The 22,957-nt window shown below is 40.8% G+C and overlaps 1 protein-coding gene across 6 annotated transcripts in view; it reads right to left on the reverse strand.

Annotated features, from left to right (window-relative positions):
* TBL1X (transducin beta like 1 X-linked) overlaps window positions 1–22,306 on the reverse strand; it is a 197,052-nt gene extending 174,746 nt beyond the window's left edge. For 5 of the 6 annotated variants that reach the window (XM_080612229.1, XM_080612228.1, XM_080612230.1 and 2 more), the window contains exon 1: window positions 21,862–22,306. The gene's annotated coding sequence lies outside the window, so the exon portion shown is untranslated. Of the gene's footprint in view, window positions 1–21,193; window positions 21,220–21,861 lie in introns of those variants that run through there. The other variant, XM_080612227.1, reaches the window with a different exon arrangement.
* Window positions 22,307–22,957: the final 651 nt, after the last annotated feature.

Here is a 22,957-nt window from a genome sequence, read left to right on the forward strand (position 1 = left end):
ATAAAGCTTCTTATGCCTGGAAAACAATATTGAGAACAGACTGTAACAAATTCTTTGACTTGGCTGCCAAGAGTGGATGTTGCAAAACGCCTGAACTGTCACATCCCCACACTCAAAGCAACCTTTCTATCAAGACCCAATCTACAGGGATGCCTGGGTGCTTTTTTATTGTGCTTTGTGTGCTTATAGGATGTATGTCCAGCCTCATCTGTGAGATCCAAGCTTTACAGGTCTAGTAACAAAATTAATAGGAGCTCCACAGCTAAAGAACGCTAAAGGATAGAATAGACTATTTCACTGGGAAGGGACCTAAAATGATCATCTAGTCCAACTGCCTGGCCAATTCAGAGCTGACCAAAAGTTAAAAAATATTATTGAGCGCATTGTCCAAATGCCTCTTAAACACTGACAGGCTTGAGGCATCGTTAACCTCTCTAGGAAGACTGTTCCACTGTTCAATTACCACCATCTTGGTTAAGAAATGCTACCTCATGTCCAGTATAAACCTGCCCTGAAGCAGCTTTGACTCATTCCTGCATGTCCTATCACTGGATCCCAGGGAGAAGAGTTCAGCGCCTTCCTCTCCACTTCCCTTCCTCAGGAAGCTGTAGGGAGCAATGAGGTCACCCCCTCAGCCACCTCCTCTCCAGCCCAGACAAGCCCGAAGTGCTCAGCTGCTCCTCACAGGACATTACTCCCAACCCTTTTACCAGCTGTGTTGCCCTCCTCTGGACACATTCAAGGACATTTAATATTCTTCTCAAACTGTGGAGCCCAGAACTACACACAGTGTTCAAGGTGAGGCCGCACCAACACCGAATGCAGCGAGCTAATCACCTCTTTTGGCAAGCTAGTTATGCCGTGTTGGATGCACACCAGGGTGTGGTTTGCCCTCTTAGGACCAGCCTGGACAAAAGCCGTATCACAATTAATTTCAAAAAATGTACATACTGACGGAAATAGGCATTTTGCTATGTGCAAGTTGTATTTTCAAATGCCAGCTGGGACATAACAGAAACCAAGCAGAAAAAAAAAACCAACGTAAGGGAATCTCACATATCTATTGAGGGTTAGGGTGAAAATGCCATCTAAAAACCAGGAAGTTTTTATGTGTTGCACATCACACACCGATTTCTCAAAGGAATTTATAAATGCTTTTGCACATAGCTTAGTAACAGAAAGTCCTCGTGCAAGAGTTAGAGTGACTATGTAAGATGTCTTAATTATCATTATATATTTTGTTTGCTTGGTAAACAATAAATATATCTAATGATTATTCCCTTCAGCACAACAATTTTACAGACATTTAGAGCTTTGTTACGTTTCTATAATGGTACACTACATGACAAATTCTGTACACCATCAGATTTCAAACATCATATTGTAAACACAAAGCTTTAAACTTAAAACTTCCAAAGCTGCTTCATACCTCTGGCATGTGGTATATCCTCATTTAATCCATCTAAAAATATCTCATTTCTTAAAATCTAATCTCTGGAGAAATGACTAGATGGGCTTAAAATAGTCAGTTCAATGATGGATTTATAACTTTATCTGCATTTCACAATTACTCTCTTTAAAATACATTTTTGACTGTAAGTTCATATCCCTTCTGCAAATAGGCATTTGCAACAGCCTTTGAATTAAGTTCATACCAGACTGCAGCCCACACAATGAATAAATATGTTGCTCTATAAGCAGCAGAACTAAAGGAATCTGCTTTTTCATTTTCATATTCCATGTCTGTTGAAGGGCCCCACAAACTTCTACTACAACCCAGGCAGTTACGCCACATACTGCCTGGCCAGTCAGTACACACATACTCACAGTCGCCTGCCAAGTTGGTGGCTGCCCCACAGAACAAACCAAGAGCTGCACTCTTCCCATCTTGTGAGGGAATGGTATGACTTTGGTCTCCTTCATCACCTCAGCCACTACTTCTCACAACATCTGTAGGAATACCCCATCTTTGAGCGTACTAACACTGCTGAACATGGCTGATGTTCTATTATGGGAGGGATGGATGGAGAGAGACAATGCTAGATTGGAGATTAAGAAAAGGTTCTTCACTGAGAGGGTGGTTTGTCATCCGAACAAGCTCCCCAGGCAAGTGGTCACAGAACCAAGCCTGTCAGAGCTTACGGAGCATCTGGCTTATACTCAGTTCTTATGTTTAGTTTTAGGTGGTTCTGCAAGGAGCAGTTTGTTGGACTTGATCCACATAGGTCCCTTCTAACTTGAGATACTCTGTGAATGCAAACCACACAAATTGTGTTTCTTGGGGAAACCTCTGCAACACTTAGACAAGTGACGCATACCAACTCAAGGTCCCCAAGCTCATTAGTACTGCACCAGGAAAGTTTCTGTACTGACTTACCATTTAGTTTTCACCACATAAACTCAGGCTCTCCCAGTAAGTCCTGAAATCAAGCAGAAGTCACTCTAGCTCTACCCATCAACATGCCCAGGGCACACAAATTGATGATTTCAGTTTCTTTTTCCTCTGAACCTTTTCATACTCTTACATTCAGGCAGTCCGAGTTAACATCCAGTGAAATGGCTATACTTGTCAGCTGAACAAAACACATAAATAATGTACCAATTCATACCACCATGGACAGTCAGGGCATTTCATGAGGGAAAAGTATGGTGCTTTATGTGTACTCCCTCAGTGAGGGGCAAAAAATGATTACTGCCCTCTAGACTTCATTTTCAGCTATTCAGTTTCTACTACTGGTTAACCGCGTACAGGCTGCGCAGAAAAATAGTGAATTCAAACCAATGGGCAAGAAACAAGTCTCAGAGAAGTCGTACTAGTATCTTACTCTAAAGACACTCTACTATTAATAGACAATTGTATTTTTAATTTTAAAGGTAGTAATACCAAGATTTTAATTAATATTTAAATAGGATGAATCCATAAAAATACAAGTTATTTGAACTGAATACCATATTGGGCTGGTGACCCTAACATGCCTATTCCTCAATCTGTTGTCATTTTGAAGTTACAAAAATATAGGGTCAATGAAGCTCTGGACAATGATATTTAGCTGCCTTGAAATTTCCTTCATGTTCTGCCAACTTCAATTGCGATTTGGACAGTAGATGTAGAACAGTAACCAGTAAACAACGATCTGGCATGCACTCATTAGCAGAAAAACAAACAATATATTCTTAACAGTACAATAAACCAGATAAATTTTCATCTCAAACCAGAAGAGTTTAGCCTCTAGTTCAATGTACTGTCTTTATTCTTTTGTTGCTGAATGCAAAAATGGCAGAAAAATATTCTATTGCACATTAGGCCTTTAGCTATAAGCCCTTTCATTTAGCTATTGCTATTTCTTCTCTTTCCTTTCTCCCTCATTTTCAGAGATACCGTCAAGTGTGAAATCTGCTCAATTTTAAACAAATGGGGTAGAACAGTTTCAGAGGGTAAAGTATCCTAATCCTTATGTTTGCTTTTATGGATCTGAAAATAATTTCAGGTTATTCTTAATATTTAAAAAATAACTTTACTATTGGGTAAAACATCCAACAGACTGGATGGGAAAAACAGCGACCCTGGAGGCCTGCGATGAAACTGACTGTGACAAGTGTCTCAAATATGAAAAGAAAAAGGAAAGGGAAAAAAAAAACCTGAGAGATATTTACACAGACTTATTTTTTTATAGTAACTTCAACTATCATTTGTCTAAACATTTTAGCTGTTGTGCGACTCCAAGATTGAAGGTGTAGTTTTAAATATGTACATGTATTAAAAAATCAGCAAGGAAAATGAAATATTGTTTTAAAGCTTTAGGTTCCTTTTAGCTTCTAATTAATATTATCTTTGTTATTTTAGCAGCCTCCTGAGTATTTAGAGGGCTAAACTGCAGTAAAACCAAGGTACATAAATGAAACCTATTAAGGTCATCTTAGTCAATAAAAACTAATTGCATCAAACAACAGCCGCAGCCAACAGACAGCCCTAGCTGGTGAGTAGGAGATGAGGAAGGCACCTCACACAGTCCCTACCCCACAAAGAAGGGTGGTCCCCACACAAAAAGCGTGACAACTCCCACAGGGTGCACCCCAGCCTTCTTTACCCACCAACAGGAAGCAATTTGACAGTTGTATTTCAACAGCCATATGGCTATGCCATGCAAATTTGGCCTTGCTGCATCATATTGTTGCTGTTAACCTCCTCCCCGACTTCCCAAAACACCTCCCAGTAGATGAATTTTGCCACATTTAACATCCGTGGTATAGTTTTTCTTCCTCAGTCCTTGGGGGGACACACAAAGTGTCCATCAAACACGCTACACTGTGCCAAAAGATCCTTCAGCCAAGTCAGAGGAGACCTGTGTGCACCAACATGCGTAAGCAGCGAGGAGCCAGGTGTGACACTAGCAGGTGGACTGCTAGGCTCAGCAGCTTATGCATATAGCTTCTGTCCACCCTGCTATGGGGGACACAGGAAAGACAGAGCCCAGCAAAGTGGCCTCAGAGCAATTTTGGAAAATATTGTAACCAATGTATTTTTACAATATGAGAAACATCTACATTGTTTCTCAAAGCAGCTTGGTAAATGAAGTCTAGTGCCTAACTCAGGCAGAAAGCCTTTGAAAAAAAGCCTGCGTTCAATGCAAGAGGGAAAAAGTACCCCAGGTATTTATAAAACACTTAAAACTCCACCTATACACTGCCTGGGAAGTACACAAGTTCCCTTTGTCCTACATGATGAACTAAACTGCATATTTATAACTGTTTCCTTCATCTGACTAAAGTTTCATCTGTGATCTACACACCTGTTTTTTCATTTTATCCTTTGAACACCACTACAATTTATTTCATTCCTTGGGTGTGGGGTGTCCCTGCCCATGGCAGGGGGGTTGGAACTAGATGATCTTAAGGGCCTTTCCAACCCAAACCATTCTGTGATTCTGTGACAAGCCTCCATCTCCAAAGCAGAGCATTAGCTTCTCTAAGGACTGTAACAGGAGGAAGTAACTGTGACTAGACAATGTCTGGAATATGCATTTTTTTGCTTTCAGTTGCAGAATGAGTCTGCATTGCTACTGGATATAAAAAAATCAGCCTCAAGATAGAGAGATCACTTGAAAGAAACTTTCAAAGCACAATTCTACATAGGTATGCCTCATGAGCAATTAAGAGAGTTGCTAACTTTCCCATTATTAAACGCCATGTTATTTACATAGAAGCCTCACAGACATTCTTCCTTTAGAGCCTTACAGGTGGCAGCCAAACATCCCTTTACCCAGTCTTTGCTGAGAGGGCACTGAAGTACACGGATAAAGATAAAACACAAACCACAAAGATAAGCAGAAGGCCCAGCAACTAGTTGTTCAGTGCCCATTGAAAGTTTTCAGTTACTGGGTACTGAATTAAAAATCTACAAAGCAGAAGATGGACAGGAAATTCTTAGAGATTACAAACTAGCAATTAAGGCCAAGTCCTAAACATACACTCATATACGCACACATTGAACTTTCTGCATACAAGTACTGCTGTTTACTTGGTGAAACTACTGTATATGCAATTAAGCAAAGGCATAATTATTAAAAACCTATGGTCATATCTTACATGAAAGAAATGTCTGGCCTACAATAGACACATTCACAAAAAAATATTTGTTTAAGTGTATAAATACATTTGGAAGAGAAGTCTCTTTTTTTTTTTTTCTTTTTTTTCTTTAAAGTCAAACTTTTTAAAGATTCAACTTCAACATATTGATCAAAATGCAGCTAACAGCACTTTGATTTTGATGTTAAGAACTGGAAGGCTAAATATTAGGGCGGAAATGGCTTTATGAAGTTTACTTCTACACTGAGGACAGTTCAAGGAGGAAAGAGACATTTGTAACTGGCAAAAAGATCATTTCTCAGCTCTAAACACAGCTGCTTTTTAGATTAGTGTCAACCTGCACAGTACTGGCAATCATACAACACCCAAAATGCTCTGCAAATCATTAGAGACAACTAAAATAAAGGCGTACATATCTATGTAAGGAAGCATGATGGAGAACATCCAAATTCTGGCCTAATTTTGATCTTGTATCATCAGGCATAATCAACTCCTTTACATAAATACTCTTTTTATCATCAGCATTTTAATTAAAATACTTGCAATTATAATGACAAAATTACAGATTTGTAAAATAAGAAAACTGTCTTTACTGGAAAATTAAGTATATCTTTCCAGCAGTCAAACAACTGGATACAATCTAAAGATCACTGCTTCAAAAAAGTGAGGCAATTCTTTGATTTAGAAGACTTGAAAACACTGCCATTTCCCTTTTCCCAGTCACCTTAGTGTACCAGAAGAATGATGAATAGCAACTGTTCTTGTGAGAATGTTTTTCATGAAAAGTTCACTTTACCTCCCACACACATCAAGTTGACAACCGAGAATCAATTCAAAATGTAAAAATGTAAGCACCTACGTCCTAAGGCAACCCTCAGTGCTCAGTTAACAAGTCTGTTATCTGCTTAATTTTGGTTTGGTGAGGGATACTGAGGGTTTGTTTTTTGGGGTTTTTTTGGTTTTGTGTTTTTGTTTTTGTTTGTGGGTTTTTTTGGTTTTTTTTTTTTTTTTTTTTTTGCTTTGATTTACTTCCTCTTGTGTCTTTTTCAAAGCAGCATCAACATGACAATTTGTAGCAATTTCTTAACACTTGCAGAATCAATTTCCTCTTTCAGAAAGGCCACTTCCCAGTTAAAGGCTGAAAAACAGTGCTGTGTAAATGCTTACCTTCCAAGAGATCACAGCCTCTTTAAGCTACTGTTTTGCTGCCAGCCTTAGCCAGACCTACCACTGATAAGAACCTGGGGGAAAGGTGGAATGCATGCCTCTCTCTCCAATAAAACCATGTTGAACCAGCACTGTTTGCTTCTCTTTCTCGCCCTCTCCACCCCCAGGAACACAAAACCCAATGAGCGAAGCAAGGTCTGCAGGATCAAAACACAATTTATTTCTCACCAGCACAACGTAGCATATATGAGCACCTCACTAAGTATCACTCTTCACAGGAAGCAGGCTAGCCTAGAACAGGCTTTGAAACTATCACATTCAAAAATCACGAAACCAATCATGAGAGAAACCTTTCTGAAACAGCAGTTGCAAAAGACAAAAAAAAAAAAAGGGGGGGGGAGCAAAACCAAACAAAAGAACCATTGGTTGGGCGACGTTCCTCCTGCAAGGACTGCACTATAGTCCTTTTCTTTACCTTATTATTATTTAACTATGAAAGGTCTATTGAAACTATAGCTTGCTGACACACCACAGACTGCTCACATTTACGGGGAAGGTGGGGTTCCTTCCTAACTTGAACCCAATAAAGATACAGAGATAAATGCTGGTACAACTATGTAAATGTACCTATTACTCATTGATCAGCTGGGGTTGAGGAAAGAAAATGAAGTACTGTAACGGCCCCTTTTCATCACAACTTGCATGCAGCCATGACAGGGCCCCACTGTTCACTTATTTTTTTACTGCATCAGACAGATTCATAAACAAGATTCCAAGAAATTTTGTGAAACAAAAAATAATAAGTACTAATTAACAATTGTAAAGAAAGTAAGTAGTATCTGTAGTGCTGAACAACCCCAGACTGTTTTGCTAGGTCAACAAAGAAAACTTGTTACATTATAATCAGCTGTCAAAGACTGTTATTAGCCAAAAAGATGATAATAGAAACTTTAAATGTATATCTAAAAAAAAAAAAAAAAAAAAATCATATTTTCTGTGGCTTAAAATTCATTGTCAATATTTAGGCAGACTAGAATACCCTTCATACAAGCCCACATTCTCAACCTAAACAAGAAGAAAAAGAAATTAGAAGGAAGCCTGAGCTGCGATTTTACAGGTCCTCAATTGTCTGTGGACAAGAACCGCTCACCACATCAGATTTCTTTTAATGAATATCTTCCACTAAATTCTCCTCAAACATCTTGCTGATATTTCTAAGCTACTGCAAAAAAAAAAGAAAAAGAAGAAAAAAAGAAAACCAACCACCAAGCCTGTGCAATTTGCATATAATTCCTATATAGTAAATTTCATTATCTGATACTACTCATTTCTAGATATTTATACACATAACTGATATGTAAATCTGTTTAATTTTCAGAAGCATTTGGGGGTTATTTGCATGAGGTCACTATACCTCATATTCTTGTTTCTTTAGGGGTTTTATTTGCTTAAATAAGAACAAGGTTCCCAATTCCTACTATTCCAACTACAAAACATGTTTTCATGTTTTTTAAGGAAGGAAATAGTTGTAATAATACTAAATCAAACCATCACTACAGTAATAATACATGTTCCCACTACATTTGTTAAATAAAACTAAACATATGGGAAACAAACTTTTTATCAATTTACAGTAAAGACCCTCTAAGTTCAACACGAACTATACACTACCTTGATAGAGTCACCCATATTTTATATGTGAGGAGATGCTTCAGAGTGTCACAACCAAGTTTTGCCCTTTCAAGAAAAAATGAAGATTGAAAAAATAAATTAAAATCTATATGCAGATTGGCAGTACCCACTTGGTAGGATCTTCTTCTTTAAAACACTTTTTAAAATACTACTTTAACGTGGGTGAAAAAGAGGGAGGTGATCATGTGTTGTCAGAATGTTACAATGCACCCCTGTATTAAGACTGATTACTTATCCAGGCACTAAGCAGCCACTAATTCCTCTCATTTCAATTAGAACTGTACCTACCCAAAGCTTCTGAAAACCAAGCCACTTTTTTAGATATTTATATTCAAAACCATTGGCCTCTTAAAGCATCCACCTAGCACATATGTTAGAGACACAAGTTATTAAGAACATAATCAGCATGAGCCATAGACAGTGTACAAACAGCCTTGAATGTGTCATAAAAGCACAGAAATAATGAGGTGCATGTAACCTTATGTGTTTACTTCTATTTAGGTTAAACTCAACAGTCTGATCTCGCCTGACAGCGACCGCAACCAACCTCTGGCTTTAGATCCAGGTCACTATATGACAAGAGCACTACTTTGCTCCTGAAAACATAGTCAAGAGAGAGATATTACACGTTTATCCACGTTGCTGGTGGTCTAGTTGCAATAGCCTAGAGCTTTTCCAAAGCAGTTTAAGGCCTCTAAACACCAATTAGATGACAGTCACAGCTATGCAAGGATGTTTTGAGTAATTAACTGTCTTTGAGAAAAAGACTGTACAGTCTGAAATACTTTTTGCACTGCATGTGCTAGGATGGTCTTAAGACTGAAGGTAACAGCCATTATCTCCATGGCACTCGCTTATTTTTTGTGTCATAATTATATGGAAATATTTCTGGAGGGCAAGAAATTTTATCTAGAAAGCAGAAACGATAAAAAGTTGAGCCACATCAAGTCCCAGCAACAAAGCAAGCTGCTGGAGTGACACTGGCATTACTGCACCACTTGGGAAAAAACAATAATGGCACAGAGCATACAGCTTTAAGAAACCCAGGAAAGCAGGCTTCAGGGAAGGAAATCACATGTATACAAACATCGATAATAAATATTAATAAACAGAAGATCTGTTCATTACATTATGCAGAACTTGGAAGAAATCATTATTCATCTGACTCTCTGCTCAGTCTGGATGTTAGTGAAGGCTGCAGGAAATTATTTCCAATATTCACAAAAAAAAAAAAAAAAAAAGAAAAAAAAGACATGCAGGTGGATGGCTTTGTGTATCTGATTTCATCAGAACTCTGAAACACAAGTGCTGGAAAACAGAATAATCAAATGGAAGTCTACAAAGCAGACTAAAGCCACCTCAAAATAAATGAAAGAAATGCATGTACATACACACAGTACATGGAAATGAGAAAGAGGAACTCGTCATCAGCTCCTTGAGCCAAAGGTTATTCATGCTGAAAACAAAAAATCTAGTTAGCAAAAATATTTTGATTATGCGACTTTCCCTTTGGAATAAACTAGCAAGGAGGAAAGAGTCAAAATTATTTTGTCCTTTTATAGGCAATTCTTGAAGAAAGTATAGCAATAATCAGTTTTCTGTATTTCTAAAAATGTCATTCTAATTTCAAAGTGCTGTAAATCATTACACACACACACAAAAAGGTAAAATACAGTTTATTACATTTCAAACTAAGAGATTAACACACAACTATTTATTTTTATTGGCAATGTGCCCAAATACCCCAGATCTGCAAGACTGATAGTGAAAAGGAAAATATTTCAGGCCTCAAAGAGAGCAGATCTATGGTTGCCTGGAATGTGTAAACAGCCAGAGCCTGTTTTACTTCCCACCCCCACTCTCACCATACACACCTCCTCTCCTAACCCCTCCTAACATTAGCAAGGAGTGCTGCTCTCAAGCAGAGGAGAGAACAGATATGTAGTAACATCAAATAACAAAATTCCTTACATTTTACAATACAAGAATTTGGATTTACTAAAATGCAGTGGTTCCATATATAAATGGCTGGAGTTTAAAACAAAACCAGAACTGCATAAACCCCTCCCCCCGAAATGAAAAGAGCAGGCTTGCTGTATGACAGACCTGATAAACACAAACTAAGGGAATCCAAATGCTTTTCTCTAGACTATTCTTTGTGCAACTGAAGATCAGCCAGATCTGTGTTCTATCAGAGAATACTGATCACGGACGTACAAAAGTGAAGGGATGTTTTCATAAAAATCTATACAATGTAACAAAACCGATGCCAAAATTTAATGTTGGTATAAATTACCTTCTATGAAAACAAAGACTATTACTTGCATAATGATATATACACCCACAAAGCACTAAGTTATAAAAATAGATATCATCACATCCTCAAGAAGTTTAGAATATAATTAGATTGGTGGGGTTTAATCTGTTTAAATTTGTGGACCTATAAAGAGACCTTGTACAGAGAATTTGAACAGAATTACAATGGACTTCCTTCCTTCCCCCTCCCAAGATCTCTCAAAAACCAGTCCATGTGTTCCCCAGCAGCTTGCAAGCCACAGTTTGAAACTACAGAATTAAACAATTGCTGTTATTTACCTAGTAGCTTTAGTCTTCAAAACCAAACTAAACAAGAATGTACCAAAAAAAAAAAAAAAAAAGAAATAGCAATTAGAAAATGAGAACATCTGAGCAAACGGCTGTGTATGATGGAAAGCTCAGAGAAACGGACAGAATAAAAGAAAACTTGAAAAAAATAGGAGAGTCAAACCCTGAAAGGCAGTTTCATAACATTGTTTACAAATAATAGGTCACACAGCTCTCCTACTTCTCCTTTCTTTTAATCTTACTGGTTTTATGAATGCATTTGGCTAACATTCAAAAGAACACGTCCATAAACTAATGAGGTAAAATGCTGGCTCAAAGGAGACACAAGCAAACGGTCTGTCAGTAGAATATTTGCAAACAATTGAAATCAATAATAAATTTAACCTAACCAAATGCAATGCATACAAGCAGAAATTAAAAGACTGAGGCAATTGGCAAATACATAAATGATGTTTCAGGCCACAGGGCATACTTTCTCACATACGTTAGCACATTAAATAGGCTGGCAAGACATTCACTCCACTTGAGACACCAGAAAAATAACTGTACATATTTCCAAAGACAAAAATAACAATTAAGACAATGCTAACAGCATAAATTATTATATATTTATGTAAAACAACTATATGTAGAATGTTTGAGTCATTAAATGAGAAAAGTTTGAGTCTGAAAATTTATTTTTAAGGTTAGGAAAATAAACTTAAGGTCCCTTCTGTGTAATTTTCCTTATCTACTGTTGACAAACATGGAGCAACCACCCCAAAGAAAAAAATAAATAAAAGTAAATGTGTAAAAAACACATACACCACATCACCAATATACAAACATACTCATTCTAGGTTGTTGCAGGGTTTTTTGCATTTAGGAGCAAAAACCTTCCTATTTCTTCCTATAGCCAGCATCTAATATGAAGGATGAAGCACTGTGCTACACACTGTCAGACTTCGGCCTTCCAACTGAGCCTCCCTGGTGTCAGCCAAGCTAGCTGCAGGACTCCCATCTCCAGAGGCTTTGCCCAGCTGAGGTAGGCACAGTGCTGCGGTCTGTACAAAGCAGTGAGAGCCAGACTGCTGAGACTCATCGCAGAAAGGATTAGAGAAAGTACAGCTCTGGCCTCCAGCCAACATGAAACTCACAGGGTATATCTATTGCTGTGTGGGAAGGCTGGCACGTGGTCTCAATGAAGCGTATGGTACTCGTCACCCTTACACAAAAAACAAGGATCAGGTGTTGGACTTGACATGTTGGGCTTCTTATATGGTAGGTCACAGCTGGCAACATAATTTTGAGACTACACACAATCTAGACTGGCTATGATGAGAGCGTGCTGCCACTGCTTGCCAGCTGCTTTAGATGTGGCTACTACTGGCTATTTAGCCATTTTGATGTGGCTGGCCTGAAAAACTAAGGGCAGTTGACTGAAAAAATGTCATAGCTTCCAAGCATCCATCTAAGCTGGTCTATTTTCGATGTATGTGTTTGCAACCTCAAATTGCTCTCTCTTACATTATAGTGCAAGATATTAAGCCTAAGTCAATTTCAACATAGCCAGTGCTGTTCCTGCACATTTTAAAAAAGCTGTGCTCTAAATCTCAACTTCATGTTTATCAGCTACACAAACTTCAAACAACCGTGTGAGGATTTAGATAAGAACAGCATTCAAAATAGATTGTGGAAGTTATGCCATACAAAAAAGATTACTTATGTGGGCTACAGGAAAGGAAAGGGACAACACAATCTCCATTTCATTACAAGAACATTGACTGTTATGATAAAAGCTAAAATCACATGTCATGCGCCACTTTAAAAAAGGCTCAGAAACGTTTACTTAATCAGTCAAGAATCTGTGCTGCCATCATATAAGGCCTGATCCTAGAAGACTCCTGCACACGCCAAGTATGTTTTTCCAGTACCAGGCCATACCTATAACAGGATTTGTTGAACGTTCAGAACATAAATGTATCACCAATTCTGTCCTTGCTGGCGCTGCCCATGTTATCATGTTGCTGACAAAGAACAACTATGAAACACAGAAAATACCAATTAAAATGAAATCTCTTAAACTCCACTGGAAACTCCAATAGGTTTTCTGGGTGCTAAGGGTGGGGAGGAAAGAGGAGTTTAAACATTTTAAAAGCAATTACAAAAAGGCTGGAAAAACCCAAGAGGTTTGTTCAGAGGCAATCTAATACCCTGTACTCAACTGATAGCCAAGAAACTAATGTACAGATTAATAGAAGATTAACAAACTAAACCAATAATAACTTCTAACTCCAAAGTTTATTTTTTATTTTCTTTTGATACTTTGCAATCCTAATTTATAATAGAAAATAGAATCAGACTTGAATAAACAGAATTTTACATTCATGCTTTTTAATGAACTAGCAGCAAAATAAATTGAGAATGTGCTTCTGCCTTTAAAATTCTTCAAAACTAGTCATTAATAAAATCTTCATAGTAGTTCTGTAGGATGGTATGCAGATAAATCATTTACATTCCACTATAAGCAGAACGTAAATGATTTATCTGGCTGTGGAAAGGAGTGCCCTATCAATTGCCTTGTAAACACGCTAAGGAACAGATTTTTTCTTTTAATAGATACATATTCAAAAATTCAAAGGAAAACTGTCTGACTTCAAAATAATCTCATGGCAATACAAATATAGGCACAAACAACTACAAAAGTATTGACTGTAATTATCTGAACACTTTTTAAATATGTACAGGATACAGGTCACTGTATTTTTGGTAAGAGGTATTTAAATCTCTTTCACACTGGACTCCATATACACAAACACCTGCTATGCACAACAGACCTTATTTACAAAGCCACCATTCACCAAGTATGATCAAATTGACAATGTATAATTGCATTTAACATGTTGCCATTAGAGAACACAGAACCCTTCCATGTTTCAAGTGTATTTTTAAACCAAAATATATGCTGCTGATAATGTAAAAGATACAATGAAGAATTTCTTGTTGACCTAAAGCAAAATTTAAAATACAACATTTAATCCAGCAGTGAGCACATATGCATACAAACATAAAAAACATTAGAAAAAAAACAGACACAAAATGCCATTGTTGTAAACACAAAACACCACTAACGTATTAGGAAATACCCACATACGCTACCATCATAACACTGAAGAAATGCACAGGAATAAGTGTTTTGAAGGCATGTCATTTTAGCCAAGACAAAAAAATACAGTTTGGAAAATTCCTAAAAAAATTTCATTGGCTACTTGATGGTCTGCAGGATAAAACTTTTGAGATAACCTACTCCCACTCTTCTTCCTCCTCCTTGTAAACTGCCCATCAGAAACAGCTGATTTCTGTTTTTCCCCCTAACCTCTACCCAGCACTACCAGACTAGGTAGTAAAAACATGATGGTGGTCTCCCAGAAAAGTTGATTTCATTCATCAGCAGTGAAAGTAACCATTATGGTAATGCGTTACTAAATTTGTGCTGTGTGTAATAAATAGGTTCTTTCCTTCCACTCCAGTATCATATTTAGGACCATCCTTTCAACTTACGTTTTTCTCCAAGCACGTAAAATCCTGAGAGAAAGAAGCTGGATGAATTTTTATGATACACCGTCATGCACTAGTTTTAAACTAATTGGCTCATTTAAATTAACTGGTTATGTAAGATTCTTATGGAGACAAGCAAAGTATCAGAGCCAAGCATTTGGGGTTTTTAAATATAAAACCAGATTCCTACAAATACAACTTATTAACAATGCTAATTTATAAGACCATCAACAAAAAAAGCAGCAAATAGTCAAAATGGAAATGAAGAAACCTTGAGTAGCTTTCACAGAATGACACAAAATCTGCCTTGTGAACACCATAAAATGCTATTAAAAATATACATGCTCCTGTTCTTTACTTTCATTTTTGAGAACTTGGATGGGAAGCAAGAAGTGTTCCTCATTAGAATAATCCTCAAGCCTGCCTTTTATCTGTGCCTTCCAGATTACATTATTTTAAAGTGGATAAATTAAAAAGTAAACTATATTAACTACACAGAACTACAAGAGCTCTTGCATTAAAAGCACAAACCTCAATCAAAAAAGTAAAAAAAACTAGCAGTCAAAGTTAAGCTACAATGAAAGAAAGCTGAACACATACAACTGGAAGCATTAACAATAACTCCTGGAAAAAAAAAAAAAAAAAAAAAAAAAACAACAGAAAAGATTTGGTATGTTTCAATCAATTCTGTAACCAAATTTATTCCCAGAAGTCTAACTCATGCACATGTAAATGGGCACGAGAAGAGTTAAGTTTGTTTTGTGACTGTAAAAAGCACCAGATAGATATCGTTGGAAACTAATCCCCCACAATACGAACAGCCACTGTGCTTGGATTCTCTGTCTTACGCTGTCAGCAAAGCTCAGCCCTCTCTGTGGAGAATGCTAGCGAACAGGTAACTTTGCCTCAATCTCTCTGTCGAGATCAGGGTTGAGATTTTACCTCTAAGAGCAACCAAAAACCAAATACAATAAAATAAGAAAGAAAAAAGGAAAAAAAAAAAAAAAAGAAGAAGAGAGATAAAAAAATTGAAGATATTACAACTCTGAAGTTTGAATGCATCCCTCAGCTACAAATGGTACCCCAGCTGTCGCCTCCTGCTCAGTCAGATGCATAGCATCCACTCCTGACTTTGCCCCATTTCAGCAAGCACATAATTAGAGGGTGCTGCACCTCACCTTCTCCCAAAACCTGACATCCAGCCTGGCCCAGTCCCACATCCATTTCACTGGCTCTGCACCACCTCAGGTGTTGCTGACTAGAACTTGAAGCCTGCGCATATCCCAGTTCAGGGTTTCAGAGCCCATCCACTGCATGCAGCTCCATTCTCCAACCTCAGGGCGACTCCTTTTATTCCTCCAAAACTACTCATCAGACAACCTTAAGGCTGTCTATGTACACATACATACATGCACATGTACACAGATAGGGCAATTTGTATAGCTCATTTTAAACAATTAATATTTGTGAAATTAATTGCTGGTCAACAATCCCACCTGAGACTATGTGCTAGCAAAAGACTTAATACTAATGGGTCTCTGGATATACACATACCCTCTGCCAGCAGCAACTAGACTAAACCTACTGGCATAGACAACAAGCAACTCCTAGCTGCTAAATGGCACTCAAGTAATCATATGGTTGTAGCAATTCCAACATGAATTACCAACATACATGGACTTGGGGGGGGGGGGGGGAGATATCCATATTTTTACTTCACTTTATGAAAATCTCATGTATATATTCACTGTATGCTGTGAAGGTCAATTCTTTTGGAAGAACATTCTTCCGATGATTTTGTTGTAAGGCTACAGGGTTGTGTTGAAATCAGCACAAACTCATCAGTGGATATTTCTAAGCACAAAACACAACAGCTGTATACGCTGTATACATGTTAATCCTAACAGTGCAACAGCTTCCTTTCAGCGGTGCTACTGTAACATGATTATTCTGTTCAGAAATATAAATCATAAATAGTTGGCTTCTTTCTTGAACTACAGAGAACATTCTGCAGAGTTTCCATTTAATGGTAGAGGATTAATGAAGAGCTGATAGTGCTGCACAGCACAACATAGCAGAAGAAAAAGTTGCATATCCAGTGCAGTTTGCTGCCTTCAAAAAGGAGCACAACAAACATATTATTCTGCAGAATGACAAACTGAATCTATCCACCAAAAGAAAATCCTCTTTGTTTTCTTGAACATAATGTCAAAGGATATTTTCTAAGTATTTTTAATGCCTAAGCAAAAAAACATTGCTTCTTTGCTCTATCTATAATTTATTGCAGTTATGGGAAAGTTGTGTTTCAATAGGAAAAATTAAAATCATATTTGATGTTACCACATCTTTCCACCTTACAAAATTACGGTTGTATGTAACAAAACACATTCTAAACCCACTACATAGTAGTAAGAGGTTAAACTGTAACTAAGAATTAGGAGCTTAAATGAAATTTAGGTCAGTAAATGCAATCATGTTTTGAATGGCAAAGTGATGTACAGAGCAACCGTTACATATTAATGGAGAAGGCTGCTTTTTAAAAAGCCTTGTTTCACCCTCCAATGGCAAAGTCAATAAAACTCAGCACTTAATTAGACAGAAGTATTTTGATGAGTATATATATACACGGTTATTACACATTACTAGTGCTACTCGTCTGTTCATAAACAGGCCACAAGTCGTGTCACCTAAGCATCAAGCAGCACTGTTTTGTCCATGTGTTTAATGCACTGAGTAACTTCTCACAGCAAATGAGTAAGATCCAGCACCCAAGCCAGACTGCATTTAGGCAATGTGTTTAGCTAAAATCTCAAAATAACTGCTTCTTCTTACTACAGTACTATTGTCATGATTCCATACTGCATGGGTACTATAGGATTCTTGGCAAAAAATAATGTTGTAACTTCATATAAAATTAGGTATCTTTACATGCGCTCTAATTTAAACAGGACAAGCAGACATGTATTGATTGTCTATGCTACAAATAGAGAAGGTCGAGAAATGGGGTTAAACACTGTGATGCCCCTTTTATTGCGTAAAGTCAACAAGCTTATATGAAAAATTATAAAAATGGAAGCCAAATCATCAGATATGCCTAACCGAAGCCTCTTTTCCTCCTGAATGCATACTAGTAACCTAAAGAAAGAGACTGGTGGCTGGGATCTAGATAGAGGATTACAGAGGCAATACACAGGCTGCATGCACACCCATACACTCAACAAATGAGGAAATTCAGTATCTGCTGCTAAGGTCCAATATTTTTAAGGCATCAATATCACTAAAACTAAATACAAATAAGCACAAGAAGAGTGATGCAAGATGCCTGTGCTCCTTAACCTTCGAAAAATCATGTATCCACAGTTTATCTTACTTTAAGCTAGCAAAAGAAATTTTGTATTTCCATGGAATTACTAAACATTAGTAACTGTAATTTACAAATCTCCACCTAGGATAAGACCTCTACACAAGAAGAAAATGGGTAAGAAATTATGAACTTTTCTTATGAGACTGAGCAACCTCCTTTGATTTCCCCCTAGCTTTTACACAGCCCTAACTTTGGAGAACTTCTTGTGTTTGTAAAACAAAACACTGTCAGTCATTCTTAAAAGAAATTCCATTATGTTAATGACCAGACTGCCACAAAAAGCAGCCCTTAAAAGTATTCTCTTGTCTACCAAAGAAAACCTAAAGCCCATTTTTCACCTTTGGATGTTTGTTTCAGTACCATTAAAATGACAGATTTTGTACTGACAGGAAGGCTGCTATTCCATGTAGAGCTGTAGTTCCAATGTTTTTGTTTAATTTCAACAAACTTGTCCAAGTAGGCCATTTGGTAGAAACCTATAAATGGCACCCAGGGGGTCTGGGCTTTTGCTGTAAAGAGGTCAACTATTTCCTCCTAACTAAAAATAGGCAAGATGAGGGAGGGGAAGAGGGAATGGAGTTTAATTTAGCAGCTGAGAAAGAGTTTACAAAATTACTTCCATCTTAACTCATACTGAAGATTATGAGAAAAAAAAAATAAAAATAATCAGCCCTCAAGAGTTACAAAACCTTGATGGTTTTGTAGGCAGGCTTGTATACATAATCTGAAATAATGATAAGAATTAAAAGAGGAATAGTAAAGAGGACCCAGCATACAGATTGCACAATCACGAAGGCAAAGGGACGCCAGCACCCTCTTTGCACAGAGCAGCAATTTATCGGCAGCAGCCCTGCCAGGTGTTAACAACTCTCATCTCTCCTAACAGCTGAGGTCACACTGCTGTCCCGCAGACAAGGCACTACAATCAGCTGCTGTTCCCCTGAGTCAGGTTTTTCCACCATTTACTCTCCTGCCTTTTTGTTTCCCTCACTTACTCGCATTACAACCTTATCAGGTCAAGAACCACTGTCCACAACATTCCCAAAATATCCCTGATTTGAAAGGGGGCCCCTTGGCACTACTAAAATATAAACAGCAGCAGTTCAACACCAACTACAGCATGAATTCTAACACTGGACTCCAACAGCAGCCAACAGCCAGAGCTAAAGGCACCAAGACACACACCCACGCGCTATCTACAGCAATTACCAGGCTGAAGCCCTAGGATGAGTTTTCCAGCCTCATCTCCACAATGAGCCAAATTGAGCATAGTGCTAAATCCTAAGCATATCACACTGCTGACTTAGCTACCATGAAGCAATGTTCCATCTGCAACAAAGGACATTCTCTGCTCCTTCCAAGCTCAGGGACACAGGCCTTTAACGACTGCTGCTGTCGGAGGAGTCTCTGTTCAGGAATCTTCCAGGAGGCACAGCGCAATTAGTTAGGTACACCAACTGGAGAACAGGTCTACTTCTGGCCCTGTCCGCACGAAAATAGGAAAACCCCATCTGCAAACCAATGACAGGACTAAAACTGGGCAAACTGGCAAAGCCGAAGCCTGACAATTCCAGGTGCAGACACATCCCCCTTCCCCATCAAGGATTTAATGTATTTTTGCTTCTCCAATGCGCTTATTGTGGAGAATACCCGCCACCTGCTGAAAAGAACAACTCACCACGCAACTCAGTGCAGCAGCATGGCAGAGGACATTGGAGTTATCTTCATTGGGCAGGGGAAGAGCAGGGGATGTATTCTGATGAAAACTTATCTGCAAAGGGTTTTGTTTGGTCTTGTGAGACTTGGATAGTCATGCGGTTGCCAGTGTTTACATGAATCTGTATTTTTTAATCCTTTTAGCTTCTCAAACGTATTTCTTCATCTTGGGGGGGAAATTAACCTTGGTTGTTGTTTAGCTCACTGAAGGTACTAAACTGAGAGGACAACAGCAGTTCTGCTCAATATCTTCACCGTGTAGCTCAAGAAAGGTGCAACATATTTTTAACCAACAACAAAAACCAAACCAACAGCGAAACACACCAGGACAATCCCATTCTCTTGCCAACATCTGCTATCACAGAATGAATATATTTACTTCAAAACCTGTCCAGTGACTCTGTATGTGACAGTACACTAACCATGGGACAGGAAGAGGCCCAATTCCAGCATGTGCAGTCACATGGTAAGCAAGGTATATTATGTTAAATCTTCTATGTGCCACTCCAGCAGTCTCAGTTAAAGGATTGCGAATAAATGGGCTAAGGAAAAAAGATGTGACAACATATTTGTCACGAGTAAAGACCTTGTATTTATTACGTACAATCAGATTTCCCTCTGGCACAATATACTTATTTTTATACTATTAGCCTAAAATATCAGTCTTGAAATTTTAATTTTACACTCCATTTTATTCAAATCATCGCTTGAGGAGCACCCTTTTCAATGGAGTAGTTCAGTTTTCTGCAACATTATGCTGCAATATTTTCCTTTTCCATGAAACACTCAATGAGCTCCACCAGACAGACCACTTCCCCTCCCCCACCAACACACATACATCTACACTTTAAGACTTGTGCGTCAAGAAAGGAAAAACGCTGTACAAATCCTTGTGGAGAAGAGCAACAGACATGTTAAGACAACATAAAGGAAAGCCTTTATTCAGCCTACACACCGAATTTTAGAAATTAATATGCAAGCCTAACTTCTAGGGTGTGGCTTTGTGTTTTTTCCCCTTTTTGTGCTGTGCAGGATGTCTCCTCGAGCACCCAACAACATATAATTAAATAGGTCAAGGGTCATAAGCTTTACATCACACCACACCAGTGCTGAGCCGCGCACCGCACCGAAATATCAAACCAACCGCCGAGATTAAACCAGCACCACAAAATGGGGAACAGGCTCTGCCGGATGACAGCAGCAGAGAGAAAGGTGTCCACCAGCTTCCCGCCCGGCGGGTGGCTGCACCCACCGCCTGCCCCCTCCCCAGCGGAGACCGCACCGACGCTGGCCACGCCGGCCTGGAGCGAGCAAACGGGCGTGCAACGGGTGTGCAACAGGTCTGCAGCCTACAGCGCCCAGTCCCCGTGTGTCCCCCTCCGCCCCGGGGCTCCCCCGGCAGCACCGCCGCCCCTCCGGCAGGCCGCAGCGCCGGGACCCGGGTGGGCAGCAGCACGCTGCACCGGGGGAGGTGAGGGTGCTGGCAGGAGGCGGGGGGCGAGAGGGGGGTGTAACTTGTTTACCTACTTGGAAGTAAACTTCGATGTACGGAGCGACCGGCCCCTCCGCCCGCTGCTGATTCAAGCCCTGGCGATGAATGGGATCCCCTCCCCCACCCGTGCTCTGCAAACTCCACACTTGAGCGTGAATACCTCGCATTTCCCACCCCCACCCCCACCAGTTCTCCTTTTTCTTTTCTTTTCTTTTTTTTTTTTTTTTTTTTTTTTTGTGTGTTAAGAAAAAATAGATTTTAAAATACTATCTCAGAAGTAGGCAACCGCTCCAGAAACTGCCCCCCCCCCCCCGGGGGTTGGGGGAGTCGGTGTGCTCGGGGGCAGATGAAAGCACACCCGCCGCCCAGACGACAGCCCCCCACACATCGCCTCAGCCCAACGCTCCCCACCCCCCCCCCCCAAAAAAATAAACCAACAACCAACACACCCCAAAACGCCCAGGTCCAAAAAACTTCCTCATAACAGCTGAGCGACCCCCCCGTCCCACCCCATCCCCCCCAGGCCAGGGCGGGCTGGGGCGGGGGGGGGGGGACGGGGCAGACGGCCCCGGGCTGGCCTCAGCTTGTGGGACTGCCGGGGAAGGACGTTTGTCACCTCGGCGTGAGTAAAAGAGGGAAAAAAAAGGAGAGAGAAGGGAAAAAAAAGGGTCCCCGGGATGAATAATCCGCCTCGGAAACTCACCTCGCTCAGCGGGCGTTAAAGGCACAGCTCCCACGGGCGGCTGGGGAAAGCCTCAACTTCTGCGGGCGGCGCTGGCAGAGACTTTCCCCTCACTTGCCGCGCATGGTGCAACTCCTCTTCCCCCGGGGTCCCGGCCAGCCTGCGAGGAGACTGTAAATCCCCCCTCGCCGCCGCCGCCGCCGCACACGCCTCCTCCTCCCCCTCCGCGCGCACAGGCGGCACAAGGAAGTCCCGGAGAGTGGGAAGGGGAAAACGGAAAGTTTTGGGGCGGAATGGCGGGTCGGGAGGTGCCGCCGCTCCGCGCGGCTTTACAGCCGGCGGGCGGCCGAGCGGTTGGCTGGATGGGACGGTGCGGGCGCGCGGCGGCGGCGGGAGCGGCGCTGAGGGGAGCCGGCCGCGACCGGGGCCCGCCGCCGCCGCCGCCACCACCACCAACAAACACCGCCGCCGCCGCCGGGAGAGGGAGGGAGGGAGGGAGGCAGAGACACCGGGGGGCGAGCGGGGCCGGGGTGCGGGGCGAACTTGCCGCGCCCTCCCGAACCTGTGTCCCGCACGGGGCTGCCCCGCGCCGCCAACGCCCCTCCTGTGTGTGTGTGTATGGAGGGAGTGTTGCAGCGCGCAGGTGGCTGGCGCCGCTCGCTTCCACTCGTTACGGCCGGTGGCGTCGTGCGTTAACGTGTCCCGCAACCACCCCTAACCCCAAGAGAAACCACGCGCCCACCCCGCAGCGCGCGGGGGGGGCGCCTCCGCCCTCCTCCCTCCTCCCCCCGCCCTCCTTAACCTTGCGTGAGCCCAGCAGCAGAACCGCCTCGCGCGGCCGGGGACACGCGCTGCCCACCAACGCACGTACTGTACCCCCTGCCCCCCCCCCCCCCTCCGATGGTTGGTGCCATCGTTACTATCATCGTTATCATTATTATTGTTGTTATCGTCACTACCAACTTCCAGGCTGGGGGGGGAGGGGAGGGGGCGCATAGCCCGAGCCCTCGCTGGTGAAACAAGCGGAGCACATCGCTATTAGCTCCAGTGGCGTTCCGCCTCGCACACCGGGGCGGGCAGCCTGCGCTGACCCACGCTCCGCTCCACCGAAGCCCGA

The sequence above is a fragment of the Psittacula echo genome (assembly GCF_963264785.1).
Source record: "Psittacula echo genome assembly, chromosome: 3".
NCBI lineage: Eukaryota > Metazoa > Chordata > Aves > Psittaciformes > Psittacidae > Psittacula > Psittacula echo.